Source organism: Delphinapterus leucas, chromosome 10 (assembly GCF_059928025.1).
Source record: "Delphinapterus leucas isolate spDelLeu-1000000601 "Yukka" chromosome 10, BTC_Dleu_Yukka2, whole genome shotgun sequence".
Classification (NCBI taxonomy): domain Eukaryota; kingdom Metazoa; phylum Chordata; class Mammalia; order Artiodactyla; family Monodontidae; genus Delphinapterus; species Delphinapterus leucas.
In genome coordinates, this window is record NC_143138.1 from 8,419,796 (window position 1) to 8,440,158 (window position 20,363).

At 41.4% G+C, this 20,363-nt stretch overlaps 1 protein-coding gene across 10 annotated transcripts in view; it reads right to left on the reverse strand.

Annotated features, from left to right (window-relative positions):
* The window catches only part of LOC149748132 (uncharacterized), a 176,460-nt gene that overhangs the window by 119,439 nt on the left and 36,658 nt on the right, over positions 1–20,363 (reverse strand). For all 10 annotated transcript variants that reach the window (XM_089918310.1, XM_089918312.1, XM_089918313.1 and 7 more), the window contains exon 2: positions 4,061–4,165. The gene's annotated coding sequence lies outside the window, so the exon portion shown is untranslated. The remainder of the gene's footprint in view (positions 1–4,060; positions 4,166–20,363) is intronic.

Sequence of the window (20,363 nt, forward strand, 5' to 3'; positions counted from 1 at the left end):
TTCTCTCAACTTTTATGAGGCAAGAGAAGAATGTGATCTCAAAAAAGTGATATGTGTTTTCATAACAACCTGCACTGCATAAACACATTAATTTCCACTTTATTTTTCTATGCACAAGGTACTTAATTAGATGGCCTCTTCTCTCTATTGCATTCTGCCAGAGTCTGTTCAGAAATACAAGAGACATGCTATGTTGGATACCTAACGGTAGGTCCTGATAAAAATCAACTCCGTATTTTCTTCAAGTGGGGAAGGAACTCCAAATGCCAGGATCAGGGGCACAGTTAATGGGCTGTACCTGTATCCTCCTTCCCTTTGCTCCAGAATACCACGACTTTGAGCACTCATCATAAATCAGCCTTCATTGCCAGCACAGAAAGAACTGCCTCCCAGCCTTGACCCAAGGCCATAATTGTGTAATCATGTCTTCACAGCCTTATAATCAAATTCTTGCCTCTTCCCTTGATTTGATTTTTTTTTTAATGGTGTAACAATTTGATTAGTAGAAAATGCTATAAAATCCACTATTTTATTGATAAAACAATACTCACATGGAAGCTAAGATATTATTTGTCCACTCAGCTCAGCTGATTCAAGAATGATCATACTTGGTAGGAGAGTGCTGCACAAGGAAAGATTTCTTCAAATTGCCCCGAGACGCTTTGCTTTGAAGACATGCAGTGAGGCACTAAGGGGACCAACGAGATGCACATACATCCAGGCCTGCCCCTCTCAAAAGAAGACTTTCCAGACAGCAGAGAAGGAGTTTCTTCATAGAGACTGAAAGAGAGCGTATGTCCCCATGTGGACATACTTGCATCTTTACACATGTATATGAAACAAATATACGTCTCATGTAGTTTCTCACTATCTCTATTATTTTAGAGCGGTTTAAGGTTCACAGCAAAACTGAGAGGAAGATATGGAGGTACCCCCTGTAACCCACATGTGCTCAGACTCCCCCACTACCAGCCTCCTCCACCAGAGAGCTACATTTGTTGCTGCTGATAAAGCGACACTGACACATCATGATCACCCAAAGACCAAGGTTTGCGTTAGGGTTCACCTTTGCTGTTGTACATTCTTTGGGTTTGAACAACTATATAATGACGTGAATGTATAATGTCTAATGACAATGGAAGTGTGGGTTGTCTTTCCTCATTGCTCTCTCTTGTTTATTGCCTGAGATGAAAGGTTGAAAGGCCAGTACCCAGTTAAGCTGTACGGAGGGGCTGGTGCTTTCCTGAATGGAAGAACTAACTGGAAAAACTACCATTTTCCAGAGTTGGATCATCATTTCTGACTTTTAAGATGTGGCCACCAGCTCTGTTTTTGTGTGCTGTGGTAGTTCATGATTTCTGATGTCTTTTCTCGAACAAGTAGGTCCCTCCTTGGGAGTGAGTAGAATGTCTCCTGCCAACATTTAAGTCAGATCACGTTTTTCCCTTAGGCCAACTCTGCTTACAACTGTTCTTGAACTATTCAGTTATTGCTATAAAGCACTATTCACAAATTTTAAAGGGTAATCACTGAGCATTTGCATTTTTTAAGCTCTCAGGACCACTTTTCTTAGTTATCTGCACTGTCTGCTATTAGGTCATATTCTCATTGCAGAGATGAAACCAAGCATGAGATAGGGTAGTGACTGGTTCAGAGGTTAAGGTGAATTTTGGTTCAAGGTGAGAATTCACAGGCTTTGGTCCATTGAGCCATGTTTCCCATGCTTACCTATCTGTGAAACAGCAGCTATGAGTTGAAACTCTGAGAAACATTCTCAGTAAAGTTGAAGATTTTGAAAGAACCAACCTCCCCCTTCCCCCTCTTCTTTTGATATAGCATCTGTCACACTCCTCGTAGCATCTGTCACCTGTCCTCCTTGGCTTGAATACCTTGTGACGGGGTGCTCGCTGCCTCACAAGCAACTCATCTCAGATCCAAGTATCTCTTCTTGACAAAAGGTGTTCCTTCTTTAGGTAGAACCCTGTGTCCCTAAGAGTCTGCTTCTTGGTCCTTGAAACTTGGCCAGCATTTTGGGACAAAGAGTTTCAGAAATAATTTTTAAAAGGGAAACGGTTGCACGCCTGAGTAGTTAGATCATTGCATTTGAAGTTCATGAGCCTTCTTTGTATAATTGATAAATCAGGTTAGTTCTCTGTTTCTCAGGGTATCATCTCTTTTCTTTTTACCTCTGTCATCTTCTCCTATTTTCTGCCTGGTGTCTTCCTTCTCTTGTAGATGTTTCTATCTTTTTCTCTCTCAGGTTTATATTTCTCCCTGTGGTGTTTGTCTATTTTTCTCTTTTTTACTTCTTTTCCTTTTCCCCTATTTGCCTTTTCTGTCAATTTTAATGAATATTTATTAGATACCTATTTCAGACTAAGGAGTGCGCTAAGTGCATAAGGAAATCTAGGGGAAGCCTTTGCCCTTCAAGAAAATAAGCTCTTCTGTAGAATCTGGTATCTCTCCTTTAATTAACCACAATAAAGAACAGTTATTTTTCCTGGCTTTGTCTTTTGTTCCTCATAGTTAATTGGAAAAAAAGGCAAATTGAACATGTTCTATTTCTTATTGGAAGGAACAAAAAGATAATCTAAGTGGGCTTATTTTTTGTACCTTTATGTGACACTAAATTAATTTTTTCACTTTTTACATCAATGAGACTTGGTTAAAAAACATGTTTTTTCTTCATCCCTGCATTACTCCCTTTTCTTTGACATGAGAAAAATGTTAGGAATAAGGCTCAAGTGCTCTGGAGACTCTTGGTTTTTCTATGTTATCAGTAAGCAATGGCATATGGTTGGCTTATATTCAACACCAGTCAGTTTTTCACAGAGTGAATTGGATGAATCCAGTAGTCCTCAACTTGAGCCTGCATCAGAATCACCTAGAAGGCCAGTTAAAGCACCCATTTCTGGGTCCTACACACCAGAGTTTCTGATTCAGCAGGTCTGGGGTGGGGCCTGAGATCTGTGTCTCTAACAAGTTCTGGAGTGCTGCTGCAGGTCTGGGGACTGTACCTTGAGGAGCACTGTATCCAACTGAACTTCGAATAGTAAAGAGACAGTTTTGCCAGTAGGGGATCGGTGGCAGCTCTATTCACTATGCTCATTTTTAGGGTTCAGAACAGTGGAACTTAAAATAAACCTTTAAGTAAAAATATTATTTAATACACTGTTCTTATATAAATGCTTTTCTGTGAGTGAAGAAAAGGATTCTTCTCCAGAGTCTCAGAACTTCAGCCTGGCACAGATCCAAAAGGCAGGAGGAGCCTTCCTCGGATGCTACTTAGTGTTTGCACGCTTCTCTCCAACTGTGCCACGCACTGCTAGCCAGTTTTAGGTCAACCCTGCGATACTGTTTTTCTAAGCAAAGGAGCAGAAACATGAGCATGATTCAGGTTATAAACTGTTGATTTTAAGGACCTCCTGCTCTCACTGTTTTGGTAACTTAAAGAAATCTAATCTCCGTAAACTACCCTGCTGTGACTTCCCCTGATATCATGTTTGTTTGAGCTTTGGATTCAACAGTAAGATCATGATTTAAAAGAAAAGAAACAGCAACCTTAAAAGTCAGGTTTCTTCTAGACCTAGGCTGTAGACAGGCCAGCTGTTGTGGGCGTGGACATCCGTCCCTGTACACACGTGTGTGGTGTGTGCACATCCTTGCAAAGGGCAGGTGTGTGTGGGAAGAGTGGAGAGCTCAGGCACTACCCAACTCAGGAAACATACAAATACTTCATCATTTAACATCCCTGAGGGTCAGGACGATGGCTGGGCTCGGTGACACAGGAAAGAATTTTAGAATTTAAAAACTCCTACAAATCATAGTTAAATGTTATTTAATAAAATTTCTATTAACTTGCTGATTTCCTGTCCATCCCAGTAATAGCAAGCTTATTGCAGTGGTTCTCAAATGAGAACCTTTTTGATTTTCCAAGACAAACTGTAAGTTGTTACACTGCTTCCCATCTGAACCATAAAAAACTTCACCGTGAGTATTGAGAAGATTTCACTTACAAACGTTATACCACCTTTTTCTTTAATGTATTCAGCAGACTTACCTTCAGACCCCAGTTCTTGGTGCAGAGGACGCTTCATTTCGATTCATTTAGTCTTGTCTGTAGGTACGTTGGTAGAACTGGAGAGATTCTGACACATACACTTGCCTGGGAGAGAGGAGATTTAAAATGTTACAACCAAAGAACAGCAGGATGGGATGTCCGAGCTCTATTCCAAAGTACCTTGGTAATTTTCTCAGGATGCGAATACCACAGCAGATCACTTCGTCCACTGTCTTCTTTGGTTTTTCAAAGAACCTCAGTTTCTGGGACGAGGACAGAGACCCTGGAGACAATCTAACTAACCAGGAAGGTAATTCCTTGTTCCAGAACCAGGCTATCCCAGAATAAAGTAAGTCTTGTTCTCTTTGATGACTCTTCGTAATCTGTGCATTGAGTCATGAGTAAATATCTGAACTTGCCAAATTCTGAGCACCTCAGGTCTGATTTCAAAAATTACGAATGCACAGAGCTTACCCTGAAATATTCTGGTGTAACATTATGAGGTAAGGCTCAGGCAACGGGATCTTTTAAAAGTTGATTCCAGTGGTTTGGGAACCACTCTGATATGAGAACACAGAGGGGAGAGCCACTGATTTTCCAGGGGGCAGGGGAAAACAAGGTCTGGGAAGACTTCACAGAGAAGGTGACATTTAAGCTGGGCTTAGAAGCATGAATATGATTTCAACAAATGCATGAGGCTTTTCTAGGTAGAGGGTAAACCACAGTAGGTCCTGGGCGGTGTAAGAATTCACGGCATGTTTGGGGAAGCAGGGCAGCATGTAGTAATCACATGGGGCTACATCAGAGGATGTATGGGGATTGAGTAGGAAAGAAGGGAGGGTGGGAGAAGTAGACTGGGGGCCAAGGACACACTCTCTTCAGTGTTATGTAAGAAATTTGAATTTTGGTGCAGGCAGTGGACAATCATCAACAATTTTTATTTTAAGGAATGCTTTTTAAAATTAATTAATTAATTCTTTTTTTTTTTTTCCTTTTGCGGTACGCGGGCCTCTCACTGTTGCGGCCTCTCCCGTTGTGGAGCACAGGCTCCGGATGCGCAGGCTCAGCGGCCATGGCTCACGGGCCCAGCCGCTCCGCGGCATGTGGGATCTTCCCGGACCGGGGCACGAACCCGTGTCCCCTGCATCGGCAGGTGGACTCTCAACCACTGCGCCACCAGGGAAGTCCAATTAATTCTTTTTTAAGGAATGATTTTTTAAAAAAGAATCTGTATTCTAGAAACGTAATTTGTGAAATAGCATGGAAGAAAAAGTGTAGTAAAAAGAAATGGAAAACAGAGTCTTCATTAGTGAGGCTATCCAATAGACCAGATAAGAAATAGTCAGGGTCTGATTTTAAAAAGTGGCAGCGAGAATGAGCGATGGATTTGAGACACACTTGTAGGAAGAGTTTATGTGCCTAAGTAAGAAGGAAGAAATGAAGATGGTGTCCATTTTCCTGACACAGTGGATGAAGTAGGAGGTAATACTTTTGACCAAGCTAAGAAATAAGAAGAGGAATCCAGTTGGTAACTGTTGAGTTGGAGATGCCAGGGTAAGGATGCCCAGTAGTAAGGTACCAGTGGGGCTGAGGTTCAGGCAAGAAGTCTAGGGTGGGGACACAGGTCTGGAAGTACTCAGTGACTATGTGACATCATAGGAGGGGCCCCAGGAGAGTCTGGAGTGAGGGATGAGAAACTGACAGTGGTGAGACCCTGGAACCGCCAGTCTTTAAAAGGTAGGCAGAGGGAGAGGAACTAATATAGAGATGCAGGAGGAAAGAGTTATCAGAGAAGAAGGGGAAAAAAACCAAAATAACTTCAAAAATGGACAACTAAGGGAGTCAAGGGAGAAAAGTTGCAGAAAGAAGGAAGGGATCAACAAGAAAATTGACTTGATCTCCTTAACGGGTCATTAAAGAATCTGCAAGAACAGTCTAGCTCTAGCTCAGCTAAGGAAGTGATTTGGCTTCCAGTGTTGCAGGATGGGTGAGATTTAAGTGAGTAGGGAAGTGAATGGGACTTTCCAATGGGAAAGACAGTCAAGGTGTAGAATTGGAAGGAGTTGGGTCCCAGAGGAGGGGGTAGAGGAATGGAGATGGCTACAGGGGGATGATTATACCCATTTAAATGTGCAGAGACTTCCCTGGTGGTGCAGTGGTTAAGAATCCGCCTGCCAATGCAGGGGACACGGGTTTGTGCCCTTGTCCAGAAGGATCCCACATGCCGCAGAGCAACTAAGTCAGTGTGCCACAGCTACTGAGCCTGCACTCTAGAGCCCACAAGCCACAACTACGGACCCCAAGTGCCACAACTACTGAAGCCTGTGCACCTCGGGCCTGTGCTCCACAACAAAGAGAAGCCACCGCAATGAGAAGCCTGCGCACAGCAACGAAGAGTAGCCCCCTCTTACCATAACTAGAGAAAGCCTGAGCACAGCAACGAAGACCCAATGCAGCCAAAAATAAAAATAAAATAAAATTTATTTAAAAAATGTGCATAGGACGAGAAAGGAGATTAAAATACACAAAATGGATGACGGCAGCAATGTTAAGGAACTGGCTGGATTATGGGAGATATTTTCTCTTTCTTAATTTTTCTGTGTTGTTGTTTTACATATTTTTGCAGTTCTTTTACCTCACTTTTATATTGGAAGATGAACTTTATTTTTAAGAGCCATCTGAAGGAACAGCCTTAGAAAAGACTAGACACCTCCTCTAAGATAGGAAGAAAGATGGTAAGAATATCTGTAGCTATAGATGACTTGGGAAGCAGAGGGAAGGGAATTTAGGAAGTTCATCCCAGATGGTCTTTGTGACGCTTGTCCTGCTTTCTAAGTGGAATTAATGACTCTTCCCCTACTCTCCCTTTGCCCTATACATCTACGCATTAATTCACCTACATGGTTTGACTGCCCTTACTTGTTTTCCTGTCTATTTATCTCCCTCTACCCAGCTATAAGCCCCTCCAGGGTAGAGATCACAACTTATTTGTCTTTATGTTCCAAAAACTTAGCATAATTCCTGCCTCATAGCAGGTACCCAATGAATTCTTTTTTTTTTTTTTTTTTAACCGGTACGCGGGCCTCTCACTGTTGTGGCCTCTCCCATTGCGGAGCACAGGCTCTGGATGCGCAGGCTCAGCGGCCATGGCTCACGGGCCTAGCCGCTCCGCGGCATGTGGGATCTTCCCGGACCGGGGCACGCACCCGCGTCCCCTGCATCGGCTGGCGGACTCTCAACCACTGTGCCACCAGGGAAGACCCCCAATGAATTCTTATTGAAAATACTCCCTTTTCTTAAGAACTTGGATCACCCTCTGAGAGTAAAGGGGGTAAGAATTGGGTGAGAACTTAAGAAAAGAAGTTACGTTCAGAAACAGCTGTGCTGGAGAAGGGCAGAGTGACTGGCGAAGGATCCGCATAAGGATCCTTGGGAAAAAATTTGCTCTAGAGGAGACAGGGGTGTTTTATCACATTAGTGATAAGAGCAGCATTAGCAGCAATAAGGTAATGATGCAGGCACTACCTTGTAAGAGCAAAAATCCTAGCTGAGGCTTTCAGAGACATTTTATAGTTACCAAGAAGCCTCCTAAGACTTCCTCTCACATGCTGGTGAGTGCGGAGCCCTGAGGTCAGGACATCCACAGCCCCCCTCATCCTAAGAGGCACTCTTCAGTGTGTCAAGGAACGTGATGCGTGTGCTGTGACCGCCCCCTCTCAGTCACTGGGCACAGGAACAATCAGAACTCCCCCTCCGCTGGGAGAAGGTCACAGTCCAAGAAGACAGGTAAACCCAAAGTTGGAAGCCCACACAGCTCTCAAGGATGCCAACTGGCTTTGCCGTGTCGGGTGATTTCTCACATTCCCTCGGCCAAGTCTCCTGTTTTGTAACAAGTTCAGTCAAGGGTTTTACTGGAGTAGACAAGCATGAAATGAATTTTCCAGAGAAGTTTCCGAAGTGGGGGAAAGTTCATGGCTCGAAAGCACCGGTGGGTAATGAAACGAGACCGTGAACTTCTGTTTTTCTTTATAAAAAAGAAAAAAGAGAGTTTTCCAGGTTTGAAAATCTGAATCTAAAACTTGTGCTGTGTCCTCAGCTCTCAGCCCATCTTGTTCTCTAGCCCTGGTGTTGCAAGCTTATTTTCTGCTGTTTCAGAGCTGCCCAAGTGGGTGGCCTGGTCCCACTGAGCACCAGGGTATTGGGTGGAAGACATGCAGGCTAGCCTCCCTTTGCCAGCAACCTCTGCCTTGTGACCCCTCGGTCACAGCTACCCAAAGGAACTCACTGAGGGCAAACCTACTGAAGGTTGCTTGCCTTAACCAGCTGGTAATCCCTCATTATAAGTCTTTATTAGACCGTTGTTTATTATTATTAGGAACTCATCTTTCACTCACCTAAAACCAAATGCTAGTTTTAAGGATGAAGAAGCAAAACTAAAACCAATCTGGCCACCACTCTTAGCTTTGGGCATTACCTACTCAGCCCTTGTCTTTGATATACAATCAAATACAAATGAATGTTAGGCTCCCAGACTTAGGAGAAAAAAATAAAATAAAGTAGAAATACAGCTTTTATAAAACAAACAAACGAAAATGCTTTGATTCATCCTAGTCTACCACCCATCCAATCTGCTGGTTCTCAAACCTGGTTTCACTGTCTGACCTTGAGTAAGTTATTTAATAAGCTTCTGGAACTCAATTATCTCTAAATTGGAATAATAATACCTATTTGGAAGGGTGGTTGTGAGAATTAAGTAAAGTGTAGAGCACGTAACCCTTGATAAATGTCTATTTCCGTTACCTTCAAACTGCCTCTTGGAATTACTCCTATATCTCTATTAAAATTGCCATATGATCCAGCAATCCCACTCCTGGGCATATATCCAGACAAAACTATAATTCCAAAAGATATATACACCCCTATGTTCATAGCAGCAGTATTTACAATAGCCAAGACATGGAAACAACCTAAATGCCCATTGACAGATGAATGGATAAAGATAATGTGCTGTATATATATGTATATACACACACACATATACATACAGTGGAATATTACTCAGCCATGGAAAAGAATGAAATAATACAATTTGCAGCAACATGGATGGGCCTAGAGATGATCATACTAAGTGAAGTAAGTCAGAAAGAGAAAGACAAATACCGTACTTACCTGTGGGATCTAAAATATGACACAAATGAACATATCTACAAAATAGAAACAGACTCACAGATTATAGAGAACACACTTGTAGGTTGCCAAGGGGGAGGGTGTGTGGGGAGGGAAGGATTGGGAGTTTGAGATTAGCACATGCAAACTAGTTGAATAGGATGGATAAACAACAAGGTCCTAGTGTGTAGCACAGGGAACTATATTCAATATCCTGTGATAAACCATAACGGAAAAGAATAGGAAAAAGAATATATATATGTATAACTGAACCACTTTGCTGTACAGGAGAAATTAACACAACATTGTAAATCAACTATACTTCAATAAAATAAAAATAAAATAAAATAAAATTACCATCATCAGAGTGCAGATCTTTAATTTATTACGTTTTACAACCTTATTGCAGCAATGGCGTCATGATAAGACCTCGAGCTTACCTCCTTGCAACCCACCTTGCCTTATGCCATCAATCCTTTCCCTTCCTAAAACATCACTTCCTCCGTGTCGCCCTTGCTTGAGGTTTTCTCCAGCTTCTCACTGCCTTCTCACCCTGCAGCCTGGAGTTTAAAACCCACAGCCGCTTCATGCCATCATTTCCTATGACTATTCTAAATGTTTCCATTTCAATCAGGGTACCCTTTAAAACTTTCTCCTAGGGATAGGGAATTCTAACTTATTTTTTCTACCTTTTTTATTTTGTTTTTGTGCATGTGTCTCTCTTCACACTTTCTCCTCACTGCTCACATCTGTCTCTATCAAAATCCACTGCGTCCAACAAGATTTAGTGGAGGTCCAGCTCAGTCCATAGAGTAATTCCTGCTTCTCCAGTCCACACCGACCTTTAGCCTCTTGCTGAACTCTGACTGCCTTGATAGTCCTCATCATGGTTTCACGCTTTCCACAGCGGAGGCACACGCAGAACATGGAAATCCCAAGCACACGCAGGTAAATACTGACCGTCATTTTCTTGATTGCACAGCCCAAGAGACCGAGCTAAGTGGTTAAACTAACTCAGGAATGGCCCCTCTTCAGCAAACTCTGCCTTCCTTTCCTTGCCCTTCCTTCTTCCCTCTTTTTCTTCTTTTCTTCCAGTAAAAAAGTATTTTATATTGACTCTTTTATCCTGATCTGCAACATCTTATATTTAATTTACCAATTTTTCCCTACGTTTTAGAGGTACTTCTTTGACATTTTCAAGAGTGTTAAATGTAATATCTTCACCTGACCTTCAGCTTTTCAGGCATTGTTTCAAGTCGGGATTTAGAATTGCTGAGTTGTATGTTTGAAGTAACACACCTGTTAGTTGAAATTTTGTTTTATTTTTTACTTTAGAATTATACACAAAATTTTTTTGATGATACAGTGTGTCACAAAACACAGATGGTTTAGCATCCATATATATTATGAGCTCATAGCATTACATCAGTGTTTCATAGATACAAGTTCATATCCCGAGGTATTGTTGCAATGAGTTCCATATCAGCATCTTTATTTTGTAATTCTTGAGAAGAAGAAGAGTTAGTATCACATAGTCTTGGGATCAATGTATTTGAAATAAAAATGTTAATTTTGTAGCATTTTTAGAATTCCAATGATTGAAAATCACGTACAAGCAACCCTAACCCTTCCACAGCTTTGCTCACATTCTAAATTCAGATAAAATAAAATTCACAAAACAGACAGAAAATAGAAAAACTTAAATTTTGCTAGTGAAACTCTGATAGCTCTCATAACTTAATCTTTGATTTTTTTGCCATCGTTAAGGGATATACTGCTGAAAAACTAAGACTTAAAAGCTTAGGATCTCCCTCTAATCTATTAAAGTTCCATATTCTCTTTGAACAGAAGTTGCAAATGAAACATGTTCCTTACTCTAATGCTCAGATACTTTACCAAGGAGTAGACTGGCAAACAATCAAGGAAAACCAAATGGCTTGAATAATCTAAAAACTGATTTATTCACTCAACAAATACTTATTGAACATCTATTGTGGACAGTCATTGTTCTAGACAGCAGTGATGCAGGTATGAATAAGACAGAGCAAGTCCTTACTCTTATGGAGCTCACATTCTTGTGGGAGATGAATGACAGCAAATGAGAAAACAAGCCTATAATTACAACCTGTAGTAAGGGCTTTAATGGGAATGAATTGGGTGTGCTGCTGAGAGAGCACTTCCTTTGAACAGTCATCAGGGAGGTTTGATCTAAGGGGCTAACAGTAACGTATAAATTGAGACAAATAAGAAGGTGCCAGATAAGCAAAGGGATAGAGGGAGAGCATCTCGGCATATTGAAGGAGCAAGAAGATAGCCAACATGGCTGGGAGAGAGGAAGTGAGGTAGAAAAATGGTTTAAGGTGACAAGGAGTTAGGTAGGGGCCAAGTTAACTGGAGTCTTGCAAACTGGGGAACAGAGGTGCATTTTATTCTAAGTGCTTTTGGAAGGGAAATACCTGGTTGGTTTAAAGCATGGAAACGACATGCTCTGATTTATATTTTTAAAAAATCTCTCTGGTTGCTGTGTGGAAGTGATTGTTCGTGGCAGAGAAGCAGAAGTAGGGAGACATTCAGAGGCAACTGCAGTCATCAAAGTGATGATCATGGCTTGGATTAGCATGTTAGCAATGAAGATAAGGCGAGGTGGATGGATTTGAGATCTATTTTGAAGATGAAGCTACCAGACTCACTGATGGATTAGGAAAAAAAAAGAAAAATCAAGGCTTGAACTCCCGAGTGGGTAGTGAGGCCATTATCGAAGACTGGGAGGACTGGGAAGGAACAGGATGGAGGGTAGGAGAAAACTAACTATATTTGCCATACCTCTTAGTGAGCCAAATGGAGGTAATGAATACAAAATTGGATATCCAAGTCTGGAGCTCAGAGGAGAGTTCAGGAATGAATGAGAACCTGGGAGTCATGGCATATCAATGACATCTCAAGCCTTAGGATAGGAAGGATTATTTCCCTAGAAAGACAATGTAGGTAGAGAAAAGGGCCTGGAACTCTGCCCTGGGAGCCCTCCAACATATTAGAGACTAAGCTGAAAAGGAGGCTTCATCAGTGAAGATACAAAGAACTGCCAGAGAGGTATGAGGAAAACCAGGTAAATACAGACTAAGAGACGTGAGAGCTTCCAGTAAAGGAAGTGGTCAGCTGTGGTAAAAGATACTGAGGGACTGGGTCAGAGAAGGACCTTGAAAAGAGTCTTGGATTTGACAACATGGAAGTTTTCTGGGATGTGGACAAGAATATCTTAGGAAAATCCGCAGGGGTGAGGAAGTGGATACAGAAACCATAGATGACTCTGTTGAGAATTTTGCTACAAAAGGGAGAAGAGAAAAAAGGCAGAAGCTGGAAGAGGATGTGGGGTTAAAGGACGTTTTTGTTTGTATGTTTTGCATTGTTTTGTTTTAAGATGAGAGACAGACAAGTGATTAGTATTCCAGAGGGAATGATCTAGAAGGGCTGCAAGCCTGCTGATGCAGGAAGGAGGGTACTTACAGGAGTGAAGCCAGCCCTCAGTGGCGGAGCTAATTATACTATCCAAGTGAAAGCAGACACTACTACACCTAGGAAATGTTCCGGTCTCAAACGTGCATTCTAAGACAAATCTTTTGCCTTCTGTAATAAAAATATAAAGTCTGAGTAAAAGTGTTGCAATTTGTTTTCTATAATTCCTAAAATCACAGAGCAGGGATATAAAGAAGCATCTTTAACACTCGTATTCATACCCATCTACCTTCTATTTTTGTTTCTTCCACTTATTATTTGTAGCAGCTTTTAATCAGACAGGAATCCAAAACTTGCTAAAGTGTTTTCAAAGCTTCCTCCAGCTTAAAGGTGGAAACACATTCCCCAGACCCCAGACCCCCTGCCACCTTGGGAAATGTCAGAAAATAAAAGGACTTTATTTTCTCAAATGAAATGGCTCTAAGTTTAGAGAGCGATTAAATATGAACTTAGTTGAGGAAACAAACAAAAAAGAAAAAGTGAATAAAATGCAAGGCAGAAGGAGTACAGTTTTAGAAAAATTATTGAAAAACTTCTGACAAATTAATAGTGTACTTTTAAATCATGATTCCACCATATAAATAAGAGTGAGACCTGAATCTGGAAAAATCCCATTGAGCCATCAGGACAATATACAAAAGGAAATGTGTTGTTTGGCGACTAAAGGGTACACAGAAAATTGTACGTTTATGGTGCAGCTTGGATACAGTGAATATGAAACTTGGCACTTTCTTTAAGTGTAATTAGGAGCTTGGGATGGATTCAAAGATTAGACACTGCTACCAAAAAATATAGGGATAAACAGTCACACTAAGTTTCCATTTCCATCTCTGATCTCTCTCCAACCTTCCACCACAGCCAGAATATCCCTGTTCTCAATCTTATGATCTGAACCCCATTTTCTAACCTACGAAATATGTTCCCACCAGTTCCTAAAGACCAGTGCTTGGGGTGAGGGTGGTGGGCTAGACAGATACAAATTTTAAAGACAGCTTCAAATTTTTAATTTCATATTGTCATTTGAGGAAGCAACACCATTGCTTTTTCCTTCATGAAATCTTTCCCAATCTTTCCAGCAGGAAGTAATCTCTCTCTTCCCTAAACTCCCACAGCACCATATCTGTGCCACTTTTTACATGTTCTCATGTATATATGGTTATTTTTAGTTATTTTTAGTTTACCCTATTGGGTAAACCCTGGATGGAAGTGTTCAGGCTTTTCGATCTTAATATTTCCGATTGCACTTAACACAATGCCTCGTATTTAGTAAGTATTGAATAAATATTTAAATATTGGCTGAAAAGTTTCACAAGATTTTTATGACATGAAGGTGCCTGATTCAGGGTAAAACTACAGTGTGTTTGGATTGGAAGATTGCTGTTCAGCTCTTTACTACCAGAGCCATCGCTCTGCATGACCTCGGGGCACTGCTGGCTCTGAGCTCTGTGTGAGTGGAGGCCCCAGATCTTTGTAACAAAGTGTCCCCTTTTCCTGAGGCCTTTCATTGCTACAGGGTTACATCCTTCACTGCACACCCTCAAGGTATGAGGAGGGCAGCATAACAGAATGAGTAAAAGCATGGACTCTGGTGCCAGACAGCTTGGGTTCCATAGCCTCCCACTCAGACCTCCCTTCAAGAGAGGGGGGCAGAGCTCCCAGTGGCTGCTTTGGATCCCCTGCAGCACTGGTGGCAGACCACACTTCTCTTAGACTCCTCCCAGCCGTGACTGAGCAACATGAGACTATGAAACTCCACCATTCATGCTGCCTGAGGGAATCTCCCACTTTGACTCAGGGACTCCCCATCCATCAGTCTGTCAGGCTTTCCCAGATCTGCACAGGAGTCTGAGGCTCTCGCTACCCAGTCCTTCCTTCCTTCTTGCCTTTCACAAATATCACACCTGCATCTCGGTCTGAAGCCTGTCCCTGCCCACTCCTCCTGCCTCTTCCTTCTTTATCTGTCATAGATGTTTGTCCCAGTAAGCCTCATCTGTGTCTACTCTCACCCTGGTATTTGTTCTCAGAGAACCTATAAGGGTACAATTTCAAATCTTGGCTCTTTTATTTTATAACCTCAAGATGTAACTTCAGGCAAATAATTAATTTTTATTTTTGCCTGTTTCCTCACTTGCAAAAATAGGAAAAGAATAGCACTAACTTCATACGGCTATTGTGAAAATTAAATTAATTCCTGTGTGCAAAGCACTTTGGACAGTGCTCAGAGACCAAGCCTTCTGCAAGTGTTAGCTATGATGCATTTTTCAGTGCCCGAGGCTGAATAGGCCTTTAATCAATGTGTGATGAATGTTAAATTCCTGTTGGAAGTAAACATCACTATTATTTCAATTATCAGTGGAAAGTATTTCTGACTCTGTTATGTGAATAACATTAATTCTCCACTCCTCTTGGTAGGTATTGCTGTGTTCTTAATCTCCAGATTGATCTGTGGAATAGTATTCTGAAATGATTCTAGGATAATTTCCTGAGTCCCTAAGCATTCCATTATTATTTTTTAAAAAATTAAAATAAATTATGTTAGTTAAATGCTTTGCTCCTGCCTATATTCACTTGTTCTTCCTAACTCTTTGGTGAAAAAGAAGAACGGCCCTCGTCCTGTTTATGACAGTTAGGAAAAGTACGACTCTACTCCTTCTCCTTTTCTCTAGACTAAACATTCCCAGTTCTCCCAATGCTTTCTTTTTGATCTTCATTTCCAAACTATTTATCACTTGTGCTCTCTTTTCTTGAAAGTTCTCCAGAGTTCCAAATAGTTGAGCCATGCACTGAAGAAACTCCTCCAAGGAGGTTTAAGTGATTGCAAATAGAAGCAATAAGAACTTTGCTTGTCTTCCCCAAAAATCCTGTGGTTAATAAAATCCAAGGAAGACAGTTTCTTTCTTTAATTTATAACTTCACTTTATTGGGGGGAAAGCAGTAGATTAATAAGGAATTAAGTGGAAGCAACTGGTTTTGCATCTGGACCTAGTTACTATAAAAGAAATTCAGTATGAAGAGTTTCTATTTTTAATTAGAATAAAATGCATTTGTTTATCATTGTTAAAAAGCTGATTTGAAAGGCTTAATATTAATTAGTTCACATATGATTTGCTGGTAACCACATAACTAAGAAAAAATTTCAGGGATCAGAACTTAAAAGGCACTCTAAAGTTCTGTCAAAAATAAACAAGCAAAACAAAACAAAACACCAATTAAAACTAGAATTTTGTTTCCTAATACATCTTTTTTGGCAGTTCAACGACTTTACGGTGCCAAAGTCAAATCCTTGATTAGAATGTTTGTTTTGAATCCTATTTTTAAGTAAGCACTACCTTTTGTATCCCTTACTAGTCCTTATGAATCAGGCCTGTTTTTACTTCCTCTCCATTTGCTGAAAATGAACGTGAAGCACAGTTTCCATGGCCCCCTGGCTTCTGATCTGGAGTATCCATGAGCAGAATAATCGCAGACAGTCTATGCAGACTTGATCAGTAGTTTCAGCTTCATATGTTGGTGTTTGGGACGGGCAGCCCAGGCCACCAGCCACCAGGCTCACAGTACAATGCCCGGCACTGCGTCAATCACACCAATCAGTGGAAACAGGTGGGGAAGCTTGTAATTCACCTATAGAAGTGTGGAGAAAACGATGGGTTTTCTGAGAAAGAGCCTGTAGGCATTTCCCCCTTTTTTAACATCAGGATTATCCAGCGATACCAACACACTAAGCTCAGTCCACCATGCTTTATTCAGATTCAAAAGCTTTGCCTCATCTGTAAATAAAATAAGTGGGAGACAACCACTCAAAGAGGGAAATCAGAGATTTAGAACACCTTGGGATGTGGCAACAACAAGAGTGTAGCAGGGGACAGGAAGGCGACAAGACAATGAGTCTTAAGCTTCCCTAAGACTAACAAGAGCTGTGCTTTTAAGAGCTTGTCATCTGAAACCAACACGGGGTTGAGAGAGAAAATTAGTGCATTCTGAGGCCCTTGCCTTAAAAAAAAATGAAAAGTCCACGTGCTTAAAAAAGACAACAACAGATACTAAAACTAAAATAAAATTGAATTACAAATTACTTAAACTCTCCCACCACGAATCCCCCAGCTGTCCCAGATTTTTCTCATCAAAGGAGGTTCTGTAATACAATCAACAAATCAGAGATATAAACATGGAAGAAAAGAATAAGATCTCCTTGGTTACGTGTAGGCCCATTAGTCCAACATGGTTTCATGTATTTAAAAATCATGCTGAAGTCACTTTGGAATGTCTACGACCAATCATTTTTCCCAGTTAGGAACAAAGCTAAGAATGGGAATAAGAATAGAAAACAACAAAAAGTCATCAGTAAGGTAGCCCAAGAGTCATAGGATTTTACGAGATGCTATTAAACCAGCGAATGATTTTCCCATCCATTCCTTTCATATAATGGACTAGACACCAACTGGTCATTGCTCTTTCCATCATCCTTCTCCCTCCTTTCTGGAAATGCGCACAAGTCAAATTCAGGGGTGTGGCTGGTGTAAGTCCTCTGGACTGAGAATGAGGACCCCTGGAGCCTGGACCTACCACTGATACGAGCTGTGTGATGCTGGACCTCAGATTCTTCAGAAGTCAGGAGAAAGAGTTAGACCAGATGGTTTGATAGGGCTGCCATAACAAAGTACCACAGATGGAGTGGCTTAAACCAGTGGTCACCAACCTTTTTGGCACCAGGGACCAGTTTCGTGGAAGACAGTTTTTCCACAGGCCAGGGGGGCGGGGGTTGGTTCAGGCAGTAATGCGAGGGATGGGGAGCCACAGGGAATGGAGGGGGAGCGGCAGATGAAGCTTCACTCGCTCGCCCGCTGCTCACCTCCTGCTGTGCGGCCCGGTTCCCGTGCACAGGTACCGGTCCATGGCCCGGGAGTTGGGCACCCCTGGCTTAAACAACAGATTATATGCTCTCACGGTTCTAGAGCCTGGAAGTCCAAGATCTAGGCGTTGGCAGGTTTTGTTTCTTCTGAAATCTCTCTCCTTGGCTTGCAGGTGGCTGTCTTCTCCCCGTGTCCTCACGTCATGTCTGTGTCCTAATCTTCTCTTCTTATAAGGACACCAGTCAGAGTGGATTAGGGCCAACCCATATGACTTCATAATCACCTCTTTAAAGGTCCCGTCTCCAAATGCAGTTACGTTCTGAGGTACTGGCAGTTGGAACATATGAATTTTGGGGGGACACAATTCAGCTCATAACAGTCTCCAGGGTACCTTTCAATTCCAGAGTTCTCTGATTTCTTTTCTCTCTCAAATACTGCCTTTTCATTAGCTTATCTTCCCTTTTCTAACATGGAGAGACTCAGCCTGCTATCTTTATAGACTGCGGGGAACTGAGGCTGCACTTTTAGGCTGTCTGTAGTCTTCCTCCGTTTAAGTTAAAGCTACTCAGTAGGGTAGGCGGCACCATTCCAGACAGTAGGTGGGTCAACATGAATTTTCTGCACTTTTTCTAAAGACAGGACCATCGAGCCTATGGCCATTGGAGACTCCTCGTTAAGGACCGTGAGAATTTTCTGCAATTATTTTTTGCAAGGACGCCAACACTTCCACCTTACTCTGCCTTCCAGACTTACGTGTTGTTTATGTTCTTTCAGACTGCAAGAAACAGAATTGTGCTTGGGTTTTTTTAAATCATTTGTTGAGTTGTTTTATTTTTCCATAAGGATACAAGGGCAAGTAAGGAAGACAGAACCTCAGCAAGGCTTTGCAGAGAATGAAACACTTAAAAATACTATGAAATTCCAAGGTTCTAGACAGCTCGTTTCTTCAGGGAAGATAGCCGTTGTTCTTTACTAAGAGTGACTTCGGGTGACAAAATGATCATTCTATCTCTACCTCTACTGCTCCCTGAGTCTCTCTGATGTCTTTGAGTTCTACCTCCTTGACACAGAGGACGAGTGGTTGGCCAGTTATCAGTCAGTACGCATGCACTGCCTCTGTTGGATAGAGCTCTTCTACCAAACCACCCCATTGGATATTGGTTAGCTTAGCAATGGCTGGCTCCTGTCAGCTGTCTATGTCTGGTCCTATCAACGTCATGATGAGGCCACATGGCTCTAAGTAAGGTGACTAATGGCCGAGGACTTCCTTTGAGATGACATTAGGTGTTCTAGGTACTCTAAGATTTCAAAAAAGTAGAAAGTAGAGCCAGCAGTCAACTCGCTAACTATTCTTAGTATATCTCACCTTTTTCCTTCCATTGACCAGGAAGCTAAAGAGTAGTTTGTATTCATCGCCTTTACTCTCTCACCTTCATCCACTACTATCCTAATCCTTGAAATTCTGAGCCCACCTTCCTTAACTCTAACTGGAATTACCTGCCAATTTTAACATCAGTTTGTCATTTTCTCCTCAAACTTGCTGCTGCACTTAAAACTGTTGATGGAGCACCCTTACTTGCAAAGCCTCTTGCCTTGGCTTCTGTGACTGCATTATTCAGGGGATGGAAAGTGGACCACAAGCTGTAGGGAAAGCCTTGGAGTCAATGGCCCTGGATATGCATCCTGATTCTCCCCACTCAACATCCAGGCAGCACTGTGTGTGTTAATTCTATTCCATTCAATACATTTATTTTTGTGTACCTATCATATTTACGATGATGGAGTAATGGGGAGGAATTCCAGATAACACCAATGTTTGGACTTAGATGAATGAAAAAATAGATGTGCAGATACTTAAGCCTTACTCCTTATACCCAAGTAGACACTAAGATCTATTGATTCCACCTCCATGATATTGCTCACATTTATTCCTCTTCTTTATCCCTATTATCCTGGTAGAATTCCCCACTACCTTTGACCTGGCTTAGTGGTTAACAAACTGAGTTCTGAACAGCTCCTGGAAATCCCAGGGAGATTCTTCAAGGACTTCTGTAGGTGTCCTACAGAAGGCAAGAAAGTGGTGTGGCCCCTGCCTCCTCATTTAAACAGGATCAGTTATGTGTTTTGTTTTGTTTGTTCTTGGAAAAAACCTTTTTTATTTTACTTTTTAAAAAAATCCCACTGGCCCACGTATTGATTCTGTCGCATCGTAAGACTCTATCTTCAGAGTACCTCCCTTACAATCCACTTTATAGTTGGCTTTCAGGTCATTTAAAGCGAAGCACCCTTCTGATCATGTCCTTTCTCCACTGTCTGGAAATGCACTACTAGATACGGTAGCCGTTAGCCATATATGACTATTAAGAATCTATAAAAGAGTGAATATATGTATATGTAAAACTGATTCACTTTGCTGTACGGCAGAAATTAACACAACATTGAAAATCAACTATACTCCATTAACATTTTAAAAAAGAATGAACCCTAAGGTAAAAAAATAAAAATTAAAAAAATAAATTAACTTAAACTAAATTAAAAATTCAGTTCATTAGTTGCACTAGCCTATTTCAAGTATTTGATAGCCACATGTATCTCGGGGCCACCATATTGCACAGCTCCTATTTGGAACATTTTCATCATTGCACAAGTTTCTATTGGATAGAGCTGGCCTAGCTCACTAGACAAAAATTTCTGACTTTGATTTAGGACTTAAATCTATCCTTTCTAGGCCCTTCTGCTGCTGTTTTCCTTCATATAATGCTCCAGTTAGACTG